The 17167-nt window shown below is 41.9% G+C and overlaps 1 protein-coding gene across 1 annotated transcript in view; it reads right to left on the bottom strand.

Moving 5' to 3' along the window:
- CACNA2D3 (calcium voltage-gated channel auxiliary subunit alpha2delta 3) overlaps positions 1-17167 on the bottom strand; it is a gene marked incomplete at its 5' end in the record, with an annotated part of 768939 nt that overhangs the window by 504162 nt on the left and 247610 nt on the right. The window lies entirely within an intron of this gene.

Here is a 17167-nt window from a genome sequence, read left to right as displayed (position 1 = left end):
ACCAACAGTGTAGGAGGGTTCCCTTTTCTCCACACCCTCTCCAGCATTTCTTGTTTGTAGATTTTTTGATGATGGCCATTCTGACCAGTGTGAGATGATATCTCATTGTAGTTTTGATTTCCATTTCTCTAATGATTAATGATGTTGAGCATTCTTTCACGTGTTTTTTAAAGACAAAGCAATAGCACAGTATGCAAGAGGCCGGACTTGTGGGGCCCAGACATCTGCCTCTCGCCTCTTCCCTCCCCCTCACCACCTGTGGGGCCTCACCTAAAGCAGCTCCCTTTTGAGGCCTCACTTTTCCATCTGTGTAGAGAGAGGTCTTTCTTCTCTATGCTCTATGGATTTGTCCCCCATGAAACTTTTTGACCAAATTGGCCAAAGTTTAGAAACTGAGAACCTGAACAGGTAAGGGCATTGATTCTGAGCGTATGTGGATGTCAAAAGAAGAGAGCAGATTAATCAGGAGACATGGAGGGTGTAAACTTGAAGCATCTTGTAAAACTGCAGATTGGCAAAGCAAGACATAAAAATGTCCCCCTTTCGTGAACACAGGTACATGAAACCCAGCACTGAGGCGATTATACAACTAATACAGGAAGTCCAAACCTGCTCTGAAGTTTCTATTACTAGAGCTGCTTCTATCAACCTACTTCACCACTCATTCAGTCCACGCAGAGCAAATACACCAACGGTCACCTACACACTGGGGCAGCTTCTAAGACAGGCACTGGAGATGCAACAAAATGCAACAAGATGCAGCAAGATGCAACAAAAATGAAGTGGTTCCTGCCTTCAAGGAGCTCTGCGATAAGGGATGAGAGGACTTGTAAACACCCATCTCTATAAAACAAGGGAGTTTCTGGGATAACCGTACAAACACAGCACTATCTGGCCCCAACTCCTCTCCTCCCATTTTAGTTGTATCCCCCTTTTTTTTCTGACTACCAAAGTAAGATGTTTGTCACTAAAAACACACACATTACAGAAATGGGACATGAAAATTGTACGTGCCCCAATGCTCCCCACCTCCTTCCCTCTAAGAGATAATTACTGGCAATAATGATGTGGATTCTCTACTTTCTCCCCATTCATATACGAATGTGTGTGTATGCATGCATATACTGTATGTGTATATATACACACACACATATATAGATAACTGTATCTGTATCTATATCTATATACAGATGGATGTAGATACCTTCTAAGCATGATCTTCTGTAAGCTGTTTTTCTCTATGAATTACTATAGCTCAGAGTATACAGGTCAAGAATTCTTGAGACCCCAGGCTAAGATCAGTCTGTAGACATGTTTTGTTTGGCCCAAGTAATGAGGTATGCACGATGTTTTAAATTTCAGTTTGCTGCCAACACTTTTTTTAAATGGCATGGTTCACTTCAAAATACAAATTTCCAGCTCTGACAACAGTGGACCTACCTTTGCACATGGCAGCAGCAGCTGGAGATGAGCAGTGGTGAACTAACTTGGAGGGGCCGTGCGGTATGCCTGTTATCCCACTCTCTTCCCCTGCCATTGTATCCCTGACCTGAGGCTCAGAATCACTACTGCTTATCATCTGACACCTGGCTGACTGGACTCCTATCTGTTACCTGCCTGGCTCAGATGGGCTCTGGAGTTTGCAGCCTCTGGCACATTTAGTTCTAACTCATTCATGGTCGGCACAGGCTCACTTTGTTCAAGGGGGAGGGGAGGGGTGAGGAGAGGGGTGAGGAGAGGATGATTTCATGGAGGAATGAGCTTAGGTAGACTATTCCTCAAGAAAGAGAATATCTATCTCTAAAGCGTTAATAAAAGGAATTCAGTTATTTGTAATAAGGAAATCCTAAAAGCAGTACTGACTAGTAAGCAAGGTTCTGAGTAAGGAGTCTATGGTCACGTTATTCAGAAAAATATAGCTCTTAGGGTCTCAACATTCAGGACAACCATTAGCTTAAAACCAACAAAAGTGAGAACTATGTGCTCCTGGAAGCTCTGAGTGCCCCCTGGGGAAGAGAGGTTCGGCCCCATCAGGCCCTAACTCATGTTACTTGGCCTCCTTGATTTGTCTATCATCCCAGGATAGCTGCTCATGGACAAAGTCAGATAGAAAAGTACAAGAAAAGGAACAGGTTAGTTTATGAAGAGGCCCACTGCATCAGCCAGGGTTCTTTGGTGGCAAGCAAAATATATTCACTATGGCGATTTAAACCAAGAGGGAATGTTTGGAAAGCACTCAGAGACCTCACAGAATCAAAAAGACTGGAGAGCAAGACTCGAAAAAGAAGGAACAAGGACCACCGTAGAGTTCCAAGTGGCAAGGATTATTCAATATCATGGTCAGGAAAATGCCAGAGAAAGAGCATCTGGGACACTCTGCTTAATTTGAAGTCCTGGGAAAGTCTAACAGGCCAGGTTTGGGACGGGGGCTTCCCTCTGGCTGGGGGAAAACTAGGCACCTTGGTTAATATATTCAAACAAGGACATTCATCGAGGAAGCATCCAAATGAAGGTGGGAACCGATGATAAGGGGGAAACAGTGTGCCATACTCATCATCTCTGTGACATTCTATGTGGCCAAGCCTCCACGCTTTCGTTGCCTTGCTGGGATAAATTGGTAGTTTCAAGTTCATTGCCAATGTTAAATAAAATAACACAATGAGGACATCCAGAAGCAAAGAGAATTGGAGTACATAAAAACCAAATCGTCAGCCTACTCTCCCCCCAACAAAACAAAACAGCAGCATGTTTGCAACAGAACTTTGTAAAGCAAAGATGACTTTGTAGCCATTTTGATCTGTGACCCATGACTCAGATCAAAGGAAGAAACCATGAAAGTCCTTTTCCTTCCCAATCTCTTCTATCTGCCTGTGTTAAAGACAAGACGTGGCAAGAGACAAACATGAAGGCTGAACACAATCGTACTGACCCTATAAGGAAAGGATGCTGTATATGGAGAGCAGGACCAAGCCATCTGTGCAAGATGTGTCTGCTCCTCCTGGTAAACACTGGGTGGACATGCCAGGTGAGGGGAGGAAAGCATCCCCCATGCTGGTCCTTCCCCCTCCACCTTTCTAATTTTTCCTAGCAAAGAAGCCTCAAAGAATTAAAAGCTGTAGTTGTGGATTCCCTATATGACAATCCAGTGTATGGAAACTGGAGCCTGCCAGTCATGAGTTTTGCAACAAATTAACCACAACCTAAGGCACTGCCTAAAGGGAGCTGTGCCTCATTATCATGCCCACTCACCCGCCTCCAAACCACACAGACACACATACACTTAGGCGACAAAACTAAACAACCCAGAGAAAAGGCAGATGGCTGGTGGTAGAGAAAAATTCCTGGTGTAGCCTGAATTCCCCAGAGACTGGTTCTGGTGTATAAAGATGCCACTTATCCCCCTCACTATATGTAGTCTCTTTCACCAATAAAATTAGAGGAGTTTATTCAAGATGCTTTTCTTCATCAACAGTTCCCCTTTGCTTCCTTCCCCATGGACTTTCATTCAGCACTTCTGTGTGCCAGGACAAATATTCCATCTTTAAATGTTCCAAACAGCCCTTCTCTATAAGTAGGTATTAATAGCCATTTCTAGAGACAAGGCAGGGTTAGAGAAAAATAGATCATGTTCAAGTTCCCAAGCAGTCAGCAAATAGAGGGAAGGTTTCACATCCACCAAAAGCCCAAGCTCTTTCTCTGTTCTGTCTCTGACCTTCACCTCAGCAACTCACGAAGTGGCTGACCACAAGTAAGATGGGAACTCTGTTTCTCAGAGGATCTGGCCCAGTGCTGCACACACAGTAGGCCCTTGCCCTGTCCATATATATCAAATGGATATAGACACGGTTGATTGGATTAATGAAGGAGGGATTCATGGGTGAATAAATGCTGACTTAGGGAGCAACTGAATTAAGCTATTTCAACCAAGGGGCATGATTCTTAACACTCTTCAGCTAAAGATTTGGTGCTGCTGTGTGAATCTCAGTCCATGACAGTGCATTCAACTCAAGGAACAAAAATGCCACCCAACAACTGCTTAAACAAGTAAGAGGTTTATGTCCAGAAGTGGGCAGTTAAGGGCAGGTGCAGCTGTTCAAGAACATTCTCTGAGGTATCAGCTTCTCCCATCTTGCTAGTGTACCATCCTTAGCCTATGGCTTTCATCTTCGTGGTAGCAGAATGGCTGCTGCAACTCTAGGCATAGCATCTGTGTTCCAAGTAGGAGAAGGCAAAAGGGGAAAAGTTTTCTCTTCACCCATCTTTGTTTTTAAGTGATGGGAGAAATCTTCTCTAGGAATGCCTTCCAATATCTCACTGGCCAGAACTAGGTCACATGGGCCTTCACAGATGAAAGGGAGTCTGGGAGATCAAGGAGAGGAAGGCAAGGGAGAAGGGGGTTAAAATAGGCTCTGCAAGTTATCCTCTAGAGTCTACCATAATGGATTCATTACATAAGCCATTATCAATAATTTAAGCAGATTCAAGCAAAAAGAATGGTTCTTTGTGATTTTCTTTGTTCAAAACCGAGTATAAAACCATGCATAATTAGAAACTTGAAAGTAAAAGTGTTTGTGTCCTACCATGCCAATCAAATATATCATCCTTCATAACTTATTCACCCCATGGGCCCTTGTTGGGTCAAGGATAATTTTTCAGTGAATTATATCCGGCACATAAAAGGCACTCTAAAATGTTTACTGAGCTAAACTAGATCTCCTTTATCTAATAATGAAGAAGAAAAGCAAGTACTAAGTGCCGAGTGCCATAGACTAAAAAAAAATAGAGGACACCATTCTTACCCTTAAGGACTTTGCAGTTCAGCAAGGGGCACCAGGAACACCAGTACATACTACAGAACAGTTACTTGCTAGACTTTGGCAATGAGATAGAGGCAGCTTGAAGACAGGAAGGAGGAGCACGGTTAGGGTGAACTTCCTGGGGAGGATGGAGATTGCTGGACCTTAATGAAAAACATCTCCAGCTGCTGAAATCACTCCTAACACCACTGTTAGCCCCAGGAGCAGGGCTCAGAGCTGGCTGCTCTTCACACCAATCCCTCAAGGCAGGTATGAACATTCCCAGTCTAGACGCCTAAACCCAGGTCCACCTGAGCTGAGCTGAATCTCTGGAACTGGAGAGGAGAGAGGTGGGGAGCGCTCCAGACAAGGAGCACAGCAGGAGCACACATCTAGGGTATGGGTAAGAAAAGGGTGGGTCACAAGCCAGCCCGGCTGGGTGCTGAAAGTGAAGGGGAGTGAAAACAAGGCTGACCTGGGAAGATCCAAGGGCCCTCTGAATGCAAGACTTGCCAGTCTGATACTGGACTTGCCAGTATCAGAAAGACCATAGTTATTAAGTGTAACAGTGACATGATGTAAATGTTACATTGGAGAAGCACATCTGGACAGCTGTGTAGCAGGGAAGAGGGAAAGGGGCAGGTAGGAGGGGAGGAAACAGTGAGAGCTGGTTCCACCCTTCCTGATGTGAGAGGAGGACTTGGTCTCCCATGGTGAGGAGAGTGTATGTCCCAGGGGTAAAGGCACACTGACTTAGGGAGTTTGCCAGTCATCAGTCTTCTCTAACTGCCTCCCCTGGGGCACGTTTTATGACACAAACCTGTCCCCTGATCATGGCTTATTGAACCAGGGGTGGGTACACGATGAAAACACAGCCTCGGTTTCTCCCTCCTAGGAATGTAGGATCAGGACTCAAACGCTCTAGTCCGTCAACTGCAAGCACTGGCCTCAGAAAGGCACATCAGTTCAGGGCTGGGGCCCACATCCCTGGCAAAGCAGAGAAACCAGGTCTGCAACAAGGCTGAAAAGAAAGCAGCAGACGCCAGTGGGTGGGAGAGAGACTGCCTTGTTTGCTAAGAGCTCTCCCCTTCCTGACCGCAGACCTTCAGGAGGCCTGGCTATTCTGTTGCCCTTGGGTTCCAAAAGCTAACTCTCTACCCTGATTTACACACACACACACAAAAATAACTCCTTTATGCAGGCTAGCTTGAGGGGGTTTCCTTCACTTACAAGCACAGTAACTCCAATGGAGACAAAGACATTTCAAAATAAGACACGATATGGGCTGGACAAAAGTGAGAGATGGGCTGGACAAAGGTGACTCCAGGCTGCTGGCTGTGATGTCCAGAAGATAGGAGGTGGGCACCTCCAGTTGCCATACGATCAATATGACAGGAGGCACTGGAGAGAGTGATGAGGCTGCTTTACAGCTACTGATCCTGAGACAATGGCAAGGTTTCTCACCCATGCCAGCTGGAAATATGGACCCAGCCAGCCAAAATGACCAACCCATACCTGGTCAAAGATTGGGTACTGGTATCCCCACGTATCTTGTTCAAAGTTATAGGACAGGCACAAGATGTATGCTTGCTCCTTCATCCCAATATTCAATTCTTAACAGAAGCTACCAGAAAACCACAAGAGGAGAGCATAGAAGCTCTGAATCCTTTCCCCACATCTTGCCCTACACATCTCTTCCATCTGGCTGCTCCTAAGTTATATATCCTTTTATAATAAAGCAGCAATCCACTTACATCTCCTCATTTTACCAGCTTCTAAACTCCTCAGTGAAAAGCTCAAGATAATGAGCATGGAAGGAAGCAGTTCTTAGTATGAGAAGGCCTCACCTTGCAAAAAGGATTTAGTAAATCAGACATAAACCCCGGTCGGAGATGTACCCCGGGCCCTAGACACAGGTCCAGTCCCCCGATGCTTCAGAGCAGAGACAGTGCCGCCAGTCCCCCAGCACACAGCACCCTGGGTGCCTCAGACTTGAGATGTGCCCCTCAGGCGACTCCACGACCCTGAGGAGCCCCTGACAGGACAGCCGCCTGACAGATGGATTGGAGACAAGATGGCAGAGAAAAAAGATCTTAAGCTCACCTCCTCTCATGAGAACACCAGAAAACTAAAACAAAATGTATATTTTACCAAAGTAAAAATGGCAGATTAATCTTTTTGATGTTATATAAAGCTTAGATCAAGTATATCATTTGTAAAGATGATCACCAATATACTAGTGCCTCTCTTAATGATTGTTAAATTACCGCTTTAATGGATAATTAATGCATTTAATGTCTCTTACTATTATGATTACTTTTATGCAAATTTAGAATGGTAATAGCTGACAAACACATTACTCCCTTTATCATAATTTAGCCATCTAAATGCCCTTGCTACAAAAGAGAGGTCAACTTAAATGCTTTTAGTAATAATTCAATCTTTCTTTTAAACAAAGAAATATGCATTAAATATACACTGACTTCTCAAAGACTTTTTCCATCTCCCAGGGAGTTGCTCTGAAAATTAGTGGCAAATGCTCATCCTGATTTCCTAAAGCAACATTTATTTAGGAAGATTTTCACAACTGAAAATTGTTTGTAAGTCTTCATGCCCCTTATTTGGAGACTGATAAAGACAAATCACCCATCGTAAGGAATATCATAAAACACAAATTAGTAACTAAAATCCCCTACATGTCAGCTTCCAAATTATTTTTCCAACATATTTTGGAAGTAACCCACAAGAAAGTTAAGGGGAAAAAAAGATTTACTTAGAAACCAACAGATTTTCCATATTCAAATAGCATTAGTAGCAATAAAGGAGTGACTCTGCCCCTCTTCCTACTACCCTTCCCAAGGGGTTAACAAAGCCTTTCTTGTCCTCAGAGAAACTTTAGTTAGCCATTTGATCATCACTAATTTACCATAATTCCATTTGCCTCTCATATTTTCCTTAATACGACCCCTACAGAACTCATATATACAGTGTGTGTACATCTATATACACATCTCTTCCCCACACCCCACCAATGTGCTGTCAAGCATCTATAATGTCTGTCCACTTATGGCCAGTGAGTGACAGTGTACCTACCTGCAAACACCCTTAGCCAAAGAGCATCTGTCTCCCTTGCTACCTGAGTGCAGTGTTGGCACCTCTGTTGCCATTCACTGGACCTCCTGACCAGCTGTGTTTAACCATCTTAACTGACCAGAGATATGCAGGGAATTCATGTCCATCCACGCTGTAAAAAATCAAGGAAGAAAAGAATGGAGCGAGTTTTCTAGTGGCCCCAGGAATCCTCAAGGAAATGGACCTGTAGGCAATCAGGGATCCTTGAATATAATGAAAAGACTTCTTAAACATCCTTGCGGTCAGGGAGGAGTCAGTGACCAGCAATGTCTGAACCCCCTGGCTGAAGGTCTACCATGATGTACAGGAGCACATCTTCTGATTCTCTCAGAGCTTGCATTTCCAGGAAAGCTATCCCCTGCTAAGTGGGATCTCCAAGAATCTGATTTAGCATATGGGCCAGAATGAGCCAAAGAAAGAATACAGGGGAAAATACCCGATGGGTTTTATTTCAATTAGAAAAATTCAAAACCAAACACACACATACTCAAGGAACCTCCAACAAGCATGCCCATTATGCACTGCTTGTAGTGGCTAAAGCCAGGAAAAAATGTGTCTCAATAAAGGAACAGAAAATTAAAGTGGTGCATTCATATCTAACATGGTGGTTATGAGGAATCATTGTAAAAAAAAATTGAATAAAAAAGCAAATTACAGAATGTCATGTAAAATATGAAGGCATTTATGTAAAATCCTCATAAGTCAACACTGCATTTTGTGAGGTATGTAATCATGTTTGGAAAAAATGTCAGGAAGGAGAATCACCAATTTGAAATACTGGTTGTTCTAGGTATATAGATGCATAATTTATCGCAGTCTACTAATAGAGATGTTGCTAGTGACATGTAGAAAGTTTACACGTATTTAACTCCCTTTACACTCCCCACTTTGTAACGATAATTGTCTTGTTTTCTCTACATACACTGAGCACCACATTCGGTTTTAAAATTTTTGCTTCAACGACAAAACATGATTTAAGAAACTTATGAGAAGGACAGTCTATTATATTCATTTCTATTTTCACCCATTCCAATGTTCTTTCCTTCCTGAAGCTCTAAGCCTTCTGCTACAATTTCCCTTCTGTTTAGAGAACAACATTTAGCCACTCTTTAAAGGTACCAAAAAATTCTCTTGGCATTCCTTAGCCTGAGAATGTCTTTATTACTCTTTATGCCTGAGGGATATTCTTGCTACAATTTCAGTACTGAAAAAATATTCTACTACTTCCTCTGGGCTCCATGGATTCAGATAAAAAATCTGTTGTATTTCAAGTAGGTGTCCCCTTAAAAGTAATAAGTCAATTTTTTCTTTGCTTTTAGTTTTCAGAAGTTTAGTTCTGATGTATCTTCATGTAAATTTCTTTGGGTTTATCCTATTTGGAGTTTATTCAGCTTCAGCTTCTTGGATCTGCAGGTTTCCATCTTTCACCAAATTTAGGAATTTTTCAGCCATTATTTCTTTGAATACGTTTTCAGTCTCACTTTTTCCTCTCCTTCTTGGTCTCTGATGATATGAAAGTAAGTTCTTTTTTTTATTATCCCACAGACCACAAGCCTGTCCTGGCGCTATTCTTTTTTTAACAATCTATTTCTCTGTTTTTCAGCCTGGGTAGATTCTAGGATAATTTCTATTGATCTATGCTCAAGTTCACTGATTCTACACTCTGTCATCTCCACTCTACTATTGAGCCCATCCAGTGAGTTTTTCTTTTATTTTGGTGATTGTATTTTTCAGTTCCATAATTTCCATTTGATTTTTTATAACTTCTATTTCTTAGTTGAGATTTTCCAATTTTCATTTGTTTCAAGAAAATAAGTAATTGCTTGTTGAAGTATTTTTATGAGGGCTTCGTTAAAATCACTGTTTGATATTTTAGATAAAATCCAACCTCTGATTCACTCTTGATTCATGTTAGTTGTTTTCTCATTCAACTTGCGATTTTTCTTGGTTCTTGGTATGATGACTGATTTTCAATTGTATCAATGGACATTTTGGATATTATGAGACTCCAAACCCTGTTCATCCTTCTCCTTTAGCAGTCTCTCTCCCTGTTGGGCTGTAGCTGGAGGGCTGGGTGAGTGTGTATGTAGCTTCCCACTGGGCCCTGTCAACACTGTCTCAGCAAAAGTGGCACACTGAGTCACATCACCTTATTGCATTCAGGTGGGGTGGCAGTTCAACTCTCCCCTCGGCCCTGCTGATATCTTCCCAATGAAACGGGGCTCCAACTCACATCACCTTTTTAGCTCTGTGTAGATCTGTAAGCTTAGCTTCCTGTTGAACTCCACTGCCACTGGAGGAGTAGATGGGAGATGTGACATACTATTTTATTGCTGCAGAATGGACAAGGAAGCCCAGCCCCCCACTGGGTCCTACTACCTCAAGGGAGGAGAGAGCAGAGTGCTAACTAGCCCACCTCCCACACCCTCATTCCACTTTGTTGATGTCAGTGGAGGCTGAGGCTCAGCTGCCCACTGGGTATACTCTCACATGGGTTGGAGAGACTGGAGTACTGTTATCTCCACCTCACACTATCCTCATCAGTCTCACTGATGCCATATGGGACCCCACCAGCACTGGAGAGGTACCAGGGTGGGCCAAAACCAGGGGGCCAACTATCTCTGCTTTACACTATGTCCTTCAGTCTCATTGCTGCTGTGTGGGTGGGGAAGTAGAGGGTCAGCTTCCCACCGGGTGGGAGAAAGGAGAACACTGATGAGCCCCAACTTGCACTGCTTCATTTAGTCTTGTTGACACAGGGCACTGGTGGAGACTCAGCTCACTCTTGAATAGGAGCACTGCCTGTGTCCCCCTAGCAGGGGCTGGAAGCTCAGGTTCCCACTCAGCCACACAAATACCACACAGTGGGAGCAGCTGCCACTGCCTGCTTCAGTCAGGAAGGGAATGGGAGACCAGCTTCTTGCTCAGTCCTGCTCACACCACCAGGTGGGGGAATTGAAGCACTGCTGCTTGATTGTACAGGTTGGGAGCATGGGGTGGAAAATCAGCTCTCTACTTGGCTGTGCTGAAACCATAGGGGTGGTGAGGGACTATTTTTTTCATTGGTAGTTGGCTGGTATAGGGTGAATATTGCCTAAAAGGTTTTCTGCTCTTAGGCCATTCTTTTTCCTGTCCGCTGTCTAGGGGAACAGGATTTTCTGGTAGTCTCTGCTTATTGGCAGTCCAAGTGGGAGGCTTCTGGCATGCTCTGTTCATGATGTATGAGAAGTAATAAGGAAACCCAGGGGATCCACAGCCATGTGGTTCCTCATGTCTGAAGGTCCTTAGGCCATCTGTCTTCTTCTTTCTACCTTTCAAAGTCTTCCTATGTTCATTCTTTATGCGATGTCTAGAGTTTTTAGTTGTACGTGGGAAGATCTGGGTATAATGAGGTTACTCCATGTTTCCTAGAAATGGATGGATCAGTAATGCTCTAACATTTTTAAAGGAGGAATGATTCAGGTATTACTTTGTACAATTCAAATTTTAATTTTATAGAGCCCTAAAGAATATTTGTTCAAAGGAAAACTAACTCCAGGAAGAAATATCTGAAGGTGACAGCTCTACCATTTCCAGAACACATTCATTCATTTGACATTAATCTATTGAGCATCTACTAAGTTGCAGGCACTGGCTAGTTGTTGGAGTTACAACCACCAAGAAGATAAGAGACACTGTCTCCATTCTCACAGAGTTTACAATTTGAAAGAGAGGCAGACATTGAACAAGTAAATAAATACCCAGCTAGTCACAACTGTGATAACTGTCCCACTGAGCTGTATTTGCTCCTCCCCTTCCCAGCCTCCAATGTAAATTAAGCTCAACACAAGGCATTTTATTATCCATTTCACAAGTGGATTTGTGCTCCTTTTTTGCTTTGAATCAAAACATCAGCTCTATAATATCCTGATTAAAATGTGTTAGCCTATCTGAATTAAAACCTCTTGATTTTTTCTTAAAGAATTCCATCACTTCATTAATTCAGCCCAAGCAAAAGGAGTGGTTAAAAAAAAAAAAAAACCTTTGGCATCAAGCAAGACCCAGTAATTCTTGGTCATTATTTGCAATTGGAACTTAGAAGATACAGTGCAGACAGCATGAATGGGGAACTTCCAAACTGTCAACCTTTACTATATCCTCATTTTATATTTTAATTAAAATAAATTAAATACAGGTAAACTTCCTTAAAATTAACACCTGGAGTGATTTAGAAAAAGAAAAAAAATCATAAACAGCAACAGCAATATGCATATGCTGAAAGCCTCACAATCCTAATATATTTGTAATATTTCAATAAAACTTTAACAGAATCCTAACCAAGCCTTGTGAGAAGACATGAAATGGGTCTACTGGCAGTGAACACGTAGAGAAAGTGATTTCAATGCTTTTGTTTTCAGGGGCAAACACACAGATAAAGAGCATGTTTTTACTTCCTCCTTTAAAATGAAGTCCAGTATTTTGAAGAACGGCACTGTATTCTAGAATCCACTTTGTTACAGAAATGCATCTGCATTTTTTTCTCTAGTTACATTTTGATATTAGCATCTGAAAACACACAATGAATTGAGAGATCCAAAACAAACACAAACTTTATTTATCCCCAGCAAGAAAAAGCTTCCTTATTTATTTTGTGATAATAAAAGTAATATAATTCCATCATGAAAATTAGAAGGCACAGAAGGATCAAAAATTTTTAAATAGCTATAATTCTACTATTCTAGTGATAAATAGTCATAAATAGTCTTTTAGATGTATGTCTATGAACACCCACATTTGTAAAAATGGGACCACAACAGTACAAAAGCGTTTTAGTTTCTCTTTTATTTTGTTTTGCCTGAGAATGTAGCATGACCATCTTTTCACATTAATGAACACAGACTTTCAACATAGTTTTTTGTTTTTGTTTTTGTTTTTTTTTGCGGTATGCAGGCCTCTCACTGCTGTGGCCTCTCCCGTTGCGGAGCACAGGCTCCGGAAGCGCAGGCTCAGCGGCCATGGTTCACGGGCCCAGCAGCTCCGCGGCATGTGGGATCTTCCCGGACCGGGCCACGAACCCGTGTCCCCTGCATCGGCAGGCAGACTCCCAACCACTGCGCCACCAAGGAAGCCCTCAACATAGTTTTTATGGCTATAATTTATCTCAACCCCCTAACGATGGACATTAGGCCTGAACAACTATCAATACATTTTATAAGTACATATTTTGATAAAGCTACAAGTTTAGGTTTATTTGAAGGACATAAATTTAAATATATATATAATATTGTACTACATATAGTACTACATAGAGTACAGTATTTTATATATATATATATTAGTTATTGTGTGAAAGAATTAGTTCTCAAGCAAATTTCCACAATAATCAAATAAATGTAGAGAAACCCTCCACTGACAGTGTCTTCATAGATTTAAGGTATTCACTCTACTCTGAAAGTGCTCATTGCTGAAGTCATTATAGGTCTGGAGGAAACTCAACAGTCTAGCTGGTTTTGGACTTTACTGCAGGGTAGACCCTGAACATATCTGAGGGACCCAGAACACCCAAGACCCATCAGGAAACCAAACCATGTTCAGGACTAGGCCAACTTCTCAGTACATTGAGTTGGAAGAGGAGCTTTAATCAAAGATATAAAAAATGGTTATTTGGTAGTTTAAATTCTAAATGCTGGCTCTGGGACAAAGAGTTATAAATTACAAAACTCAAACAATTCACTGGGGATCTTAATAATATACGCACAAATAAACGAGCCCAACAACTCAATCAAAGTTGTATAACTGACCCAACCCCCAATACTTGTAACACTTTGATTGAAGGGGAGGGGAAATATCAGTAATTTTTCCAAAAGTGAAAAATAGCAATACTGCATCTTGGTAAATCTGCAGAGAATAATTTGTACCGAAAAGGATACCTAGCAAATAACAAATCACATATACAAGCGCACTGTAAAACTTTCTTGGGGCTTGGAAATGTTTTCACATTTTCCCACAATTTACACAGGAAGTTGATGTATAGCAAGGACACAATTAGTATCAAATATGATTAATTCATACTGTGGGGAAATTCAGGAAGTGTTTTGTGTTTCGATACTTCATTGTGGCTTCTTTTTCCCCAATCTCCATCCACAGTACAGTCAAGTAGACATTTACAGAGCATTCGTTCCCTGAAATTCTAAACAGAATGTCAGATTATAACCTGGGAACTTGGGTCTTTTTCTTCCAGAGGCTGGGAAATCTAACCTTCTTATGATTACATTATTCTTACTTCATGGATATTATATTTTCTGCAATATAATGAAATCCATAGAAGATTATTTTAAAAATTAACTCAAGCAAGTGCTTCATTCCAAGAAAAGTCCATGGCAGAAAAACCAACCATTTCATATTTTAGGACGCTTCATCTTGCTGGGTACCAAGGCAGCCATGGGAGAAGAGAAGGAGAGCTTGGCAAAGGGCCATTCCATTCATTCTGCAGTTGTCCATAAAGCACCACCATGGTATAAGTCCCCGGAAATCTACTAGTCCCTCTCAGCTCTCACTGAAATCCCAACTACGGCTGAGAAGCATAAGACCATCTTGCAGAAAGTACTACACCACCAGGGCTCCTCTGTGTTGAAGACAGGATCTAGACCAAATTCTCATTCTAATACAGGGCTCTAACAATCCCCCAACACACACACCCACACCAGGTGGTTTGTTGTGTAAAAAATAGGAGATTTTCTTTTCTCTTTAACAAAAAAAGAAAAAGAAAAGAAAGAAAGGAAAAACAGCTTGCCGTTATAATACTTATAAAATAACTTTCCATGAGTCTCAAGCTTTTCTGAAAATCAGTTTTATGAATTTTTGTTGTTGTTGTTTGATTAAAGCTATCCTTACTTCCTTTTAACATTCCTTTTTAAAATTTGACGATCTCATCCCCTATTAGCCATGCTCTGGGGGAAAAAATGTAGCTCATTAGGACTGGAAATCTATAGCAGCTGCCGGTCTTTCTGCTTTTGCTGTTATTGTCCAGCCTAGAACTTACTCTGTATACCAGAGGGACTGGCTTCATTCCCTCCACATCCAACCATCCCATCTTCCTCCAGGAGCACCCCCCCAGCTTGAGTCTTTAAGCCAGAATGGCTGACTAAAGACTTAGTCTCCTTGGACTACAAGAAGCATCTCATCCCTCCTATTGTCAGGGGCAAAACCCCAGTGGTAAAGAAATATTATTCCTTTCTCAAAGTAAACCAAGCATAGACCTGTAAAAGGCAAACCAACTTCACTGGGTGCAGGAAATCTACAGTAACTAGATAAGTTATGTTAATATACACTAACCAAATTCATCAAGGAAATGAAGTCTGAGAAGTTTCAAAAAATTCAAAAAAAACAACATACACAAAAAGTGAGATGGTTTAAATAAAAGAGCCTATCTTAACCTATTCAACATGTTGTTTGCTAAATTTACAAAGGTAGAGAGAGATCATTGAAAAGAAAAGAAGGTTCATTTGAATGGACACAAAGAAAATATTAAAAAGCAAAAGGTAAAGAAAGAAATACTTGGAAGTTCCAGGTTTTTAGCTCTCGCTTGACATTTTTAAGGACTTTAACATCCCAAAATGGGCTCACAGTTGCACTGGTGTGAATCATCAGCGACATCTAGTGGATGACAATATTACGGTGTTTGGCAGCAGCTTAAATTCAAATCATATCTCGGACCTCAGTACCTCACCCTATCTTAACATTTTTCGTTGGCAGAAAAAAAATATATATAGGTGACCTCCATTTACTTTAATTCAATAAGTCTGTCTGAGTTTAGTCTGAAGATAGGAACGTGGAAGAAACTGTTAAGTTGCTTAGTCAACCTGGCAAGGATCAGGCTTAGAAAGAACCTGAGAAAAGCTGACTGCTGTACAGGCTGAGACCTGGGTTTTATAAGGCTGTGTTGTTGCTCAGATTGATTTAATTAGAGTAGAAGAAAAAGAGGGCTGCACGGTAAACAAACACTGAGGTAGTAATTACGTGACTATGGTCGATGCTATTTCACCCCTGTCAAGCACATTATGCTTCAGACATTTTTCAAAATGACTTGACATTTTTTCTGCGTGACATGTTTCGGGTTTGATACAGTGAAAACAGCTGGTTGCCTCCTGCTGCCTGGAAGATCCAGCAGTGGAGAAGCAGCCTTGAAGGCTCTTCACTTTCCTGCAGGACCTCTTTTAAACCTTGCAAAAGGAGCTCATTGCTGTCACATGCTGGTTGCAAGGGAGGAGGGCATAGGGTGGAGGGGGCACAGGCTTTGCAAGTAGAAGGATCTGAGGTCCTGGCCCTGACTCCCCGTTCCTTACCCCACCCTGCAGGTCCTAGCTGTCTGACCTTGGGGATGTCATTAACCTGTTAATCATGTCCTGTGAAGTGGGAAAGCACCGCCCACCTCCCAGGGTTGTGATTTGTTAAGTAATCAGCCTGGTGCCTGAGATTGATAACCTGGTTATGATTACTGGACCAGAAGCACACTGCAGGCAGGGAGCACATCCCACGTGTTTATGACTACAAATAGGGCTGTCAGGATAACAAATAAAAACACAGGACTCTCAGTTACATTTAAATTTCAAATTCAACAGGGTGTCCTATATTTTACCTGGCAATCCCACATTTAACTAGGGTAATCCTGGTTTATAACTGTTGTCCAAGAGTAATTATCAATAGCCCCTCTTCCACTTTTAAAAGTATCCTGATTTGAAGAAAACTACTTTTGGATCCCTAACTCCAAGCCTACGCCAAGCACAATGCCATGTATGTTAAGAGGCCCTCTGATGCGCATCTTAAACAACCAAAGGAACAGCTATTTTCTTGGAAAGGAGACGCGAGGGAAGCACATGTGTCCAAGATGTTTGCTGATTTAAAAGCTCTCTATTACAAACTTTGAAAAATCTGTTTTATGAAAAATTTTATTAGTCTATAGATATGTATTGATCATCCAAAAGTGTCAGGACTCTCCAACACTCTACAAAGCCAAATGACCGAGCAGAAAGCATTTCCGGTTCATCCTGGGCTGAGTAGAACGTACACACAAGTCAACAGTCTCAGTTCGACTTCTGCTAACACATTCCAAAACAAAGAAAGGAACAAGAGAACAGAAAGGAGGGAAGGGGAGAGGGAGGGAGAGAGGGAGGGAAGGGGAGAGGGAGGGATGGAGGGAGGGAGAAAAGGAAAAAGGGAGTTAGAGAGGGGAGGGGGGAGGCAGGGAAAGATAAAGCCTT

Source organism: Grampus griseus (genome assembly GCF_964374135.1).
Source record: "Grampus griseus genome assembly, chromosome: 10".
Taxonomy (NCBI): Eukaryota; Metazoa; Chordata; class Mammalia; order Artiodactyla; family Delphinidae; genus Grampus; species Grampus griseus.
Note: the sequence above shows the minus strand (reverse complement) of the source record. Positions and strands in the feature narration are given on the sequence as shown.